This window comes from Portunus trituberculatus, chromosome 39 (assembly GCF_017591435.1).
Source record: "Portunus trituberculatus isolate SZX2019 chromosome 39, ASM1759143v1, whole genome shotgun sequence".
In the NCBI taxonomy this organism is placed as follows: Eukaryota; Metazoa; Arthropoda; class Malacostraca; order Decapoda; family Portunidae; genus Portunus; species Portunus trituberculatus.
This window is the reverse complement of record NC_059293.1, coordinates 5,922,060-5,925,948: the sequence shown is the minus strand read 5'-3', so window position 1 is coordinate 5,925,948 and position 3,889 is coordinate 5,922,060. Positions and strand designations below refer to the sequence as shown.

Here is a 3,889-nt window from a genome sequence, read left to right as displayed (position 1 = left end):
TGTGTGTAGTTCACCACGGTCGCCTACTAGTCATTACGGAGCGAGCTCAGAGATTATCGACCGATTTTTGGGTAGGACTGAGACCACATCACACTCCACACACCGGGAAAGCGAGGCCACAACCCCTCCAGTTACATCCATTACCTATTTTACTACAAGGTGAACAGGAGCTACACATTAGGAGGCTTGCCCATTTGCCTCGCCGCATCCCGGGACTCGAATCTGGACCCCCTCAGTTGTGAGCCGATCGTGCTAATTAAGGCCCCATCACACAAAAGGCGGTCCTTAGTACGCGCAGCAGGTTCTCAAAACGTTCATAAAATTTTTTAGGACGTTGTGGAGACGTGGTGGAATTGCGAAATCTCTCCGTGTTGTGAATGAAGCCTCATTATATAACTTCAAACTTTCCATCAGTCTGTGGTAATGACCAAACTGGAACCTGCTTTCTACATTTAACTATTCTCTGACCCAGCATGTTCTGTCTTTTCTCCTTTTTCTCCGTCTTCTCTTAGCCAGCACAACAGCAGCAACATCAGCATCCAGCACAGCCAGTTGTCCATGGAGCAGGACCATCTGGTGCAGGAGATGTTGACTCATGATGCTCAGGAGCCAAAGTGAGAGCGGTAATAACTCATGAGCAGGTGTAGATCCTCCCTATTCCCGCCACCCAATCAACCAATCAACCGGTCCATTACGCGTCCTCAGTCTTCTACGCTCTCTACGTAAATTTTGAGCAGTATCAAAACTCCTCCACGTCCATGCCGTCCTCGCGGTCCTCACTGCGTCCAAGCCGGTCCTTGCCGCGTCCATGCCCGTCCTCAGCACATCCTGGAGATTTTTGCAGGACGTAGTAAGGACGGCCTCTTGTGTGAGGGGGTGTATCTACTACACAACGCGGTGTGTGTGTGTGTGTGTGTGTGTGTGTGTGTGTGTGGGTGTGGGTGGGTGTGTGTGTGTGTGTGTAAGCCACTGCTCAAGATGAACAAAAAGTAAAAACAGGAAAAAAAATCACTTAAATGGCAGTCCCAAGTCTAATGCCACTTAAAATCATCAAATGCCTAAAGAAGTCATAGAAAGAAGACAATACAAGAATTCCAGAGTTTAAGTGATTGTGAGTACTGTATTACTCTTGCCTTATGACATAATAGACTGAGAAACAAATGTTACGAGGCCACTGGAGGGCAAGAGAAGGATGCGCAAAAAATATATAAAAAGAAAAAAAATACGTTACAATAAAATTGGCATTAGGAACTACCAATACATGCAGCAACACTGCGTCAATGAAAGGATGAATTATTATGAGATTTATTGTGTGTGTGTGTGTGTGTGTGTGTGTGTGTGTGTGTGTGTGTGTGTGTGTGTGTGTGTGTGTGTGTGTGTGTGTGTGTGTGTATATATATATATATATATATATATATATATATATATATATATATATATATATATATATATATATATATATATATATATATATATATATATATATATATATATATATATATATATATATATATATATATATATATATTTTTTTTTTTTTTTTTTTTTAAGATTTACGATAGGAGCAGAGTAAATTTAGTTTTCAATGCCTCAAAAACTCAATTCCACATCTATCAACTTGAGACAACCTATCACCTCTTCTTCAATGACAATAAACTCTCTCCCTCTTCCACACTGAATATCCTCGGTCTGTCCTTTACTTATAACCTTAACTGGAAACTTCACACCTTATCTCTTGCTAAAATATCTTCTAAGGAGTTAAGCGTTCTCAGGCGTCTCCGCCAAATTTTTTCTCGCCCTTTAAACTGCTAATTCTATATGGAGTATTCTTCGCATGTTTGGAAGGGTTCCATTCACACAGATTTATTATCATTAGATAGAGTGGAATAAAAAACTTTTCGTCTCACCAACTCCCCTCTCCTCTGACTGATTGTCTTCAGCCTATTTCTCACCGCCGAAATGTTGCATCTCTTTCTATTTTTTATCGCTATTTTCATGCTAACTGTTCTACTGATCTTGCTAACTCCATGCTCTTCCTCCTCCTACGGCCTCGCTGCACAAGGCTTTCTTCTTACTCTCCATCCCTATTCTCTCCAACTTTGTAATGCAAAAGTTAACCAATATTCTCAATCATTCATACTTTCTCTGGTAAATTCCCTGCCTGCTTCTATATTTAAGTCTTCCTAAGACTTAAATACTTTTAAGAGGGAGGTATCAAGACATTTTTCCTTAATTTTGGCTAACTCTTTACTTTTCTTTTAGGGAACCAGCACTCAAGGTTTTTTTTTTTTTTATACCTTGTTGCCTGTAGTCGGTTTTTTATATATATATATATATATATATATATATATATATATATATATATATATATATATATATAGATAGATAGATAGATAGATAGATAGATAGATAGATAGATAGATATGGATAGATAGATAGATATATAGATACATAGCTATATATATATATATATATATATATATATATATATATATATATATATATATATATATATATATATATATATATATATATATATATATATATATATATATATATATATATATATATATATATATATATATAGATAGATAGATAGATAGATAGATAGATAGATATAATGTATATATATATATATATATATATATATATATATATATATATATATATATATATATATATATATATATAGTTCCACTCACACAGTTTTGGTAGATAGGGTGGAATCAAAATCTTTTCGTCTCATCTAATCCCCTTCTTTGACTGACTGTCTTTAATTAAACGGAATGTTGCATTTTTAGCTATCTCCTACCATTATTTCCATACCAACTGCTCTTCTGATCTTGCTAACAGGAAGCCTCCTCTCCTGGTCTGTGGCCTCGCTACTCAAAGTTTTCTTTTTCCTCTCTCCCCTATTCTGTCCAACTTTTAACGCAAAAGTTAACCTTTATTTTCATTTTTTTATATATTTCTGTCGTAAACCCTAGAAATCCTTGCTTGCTTCTGAATTTCCATCGTGCGATGACTTTCTTTAAGAGGGAAGCTTGACGACATTTATCCCTGTCCTTTGGTTAACCTTATCAGACTTTCAAAGGGGCTGGCAAATAAGCTGGCATTTTTGTTTATTTTTTGTTGCCCTTGGCAGGGTTTTCCCTGTTGCCTCTTGCACACACACACAAAAAAAAATAGTAGTACCAGTACTAATAGGAATTGCTTATATTATTATTATCATTATTATTGTTAATAGTAGTAGAAGTAGTAGTAGTAGTAGTAGTAGTAGTAGTAGTAGTAGTAGTAGTAGTAGTAATATCATTATTGCTGTTTTTGTTACTATTATTATTATTATTATTATCATTATTATTATTATCATTAATATTATTATTATTATCATTATTATTATAAGTATTAGTAAGACTACTGGAATTGGTAATGAAAAGAAAAATATAATAGCCAACAATCTCATCTCACAACTAAAGAATAGTTTGTATATATATATATATATATATATATATATATATATATATATATATATATATATATATATATATATATATATATATATATATAGTATGCTGATAACAGCCTTGTACTCAGTGTTATTGAGGAATTAGTCTTAAATGAAAATGGGGACTGGAGCAACTTTGACGCATGTCATATATTCTTGCCAGTGAGTTACCAGCTCAGCCACATTCAAGCAGAAGTCAATTTAAATTAGGTACAACTCAGAAAAAAAAAAAAAAAAAAATATATATATATATATATATATATATATATATATATTTTTTTTTTTTCCTTCTGAGTTGTACCTAATTTAAATTGACTTCCTTATGCTTGAATGTGTGTGAAACAACTGAGCTGGTAACTCACTGGCAAGAAGTAATAGGACAAG

The 3,889-nt window shown here is 34.1% G+C and overlaps 1 protein-coding gene across 1 annotated transcript in view; it reads left to right on the top strand.

Annotated features, from left to right (window-relative positions):
• The window catches only part of LOC123515576 (sodium- and chloride-dependent glycine transporter 2-like), a 115,263-nt gene extending 115,262 nt beyond the window's left edge, over position 1 (top strand). The window contains exon 13 of the mRNA XM_045274318.1: position 1. This exon is cut by the window's left edge and continues 358 nt beyond it. The gene's annotated coding sequence lies outside the window, so the exon portion shown is untranslated.
• Positions 2-3,889: the final 3,888 nt, after the last annotated feature.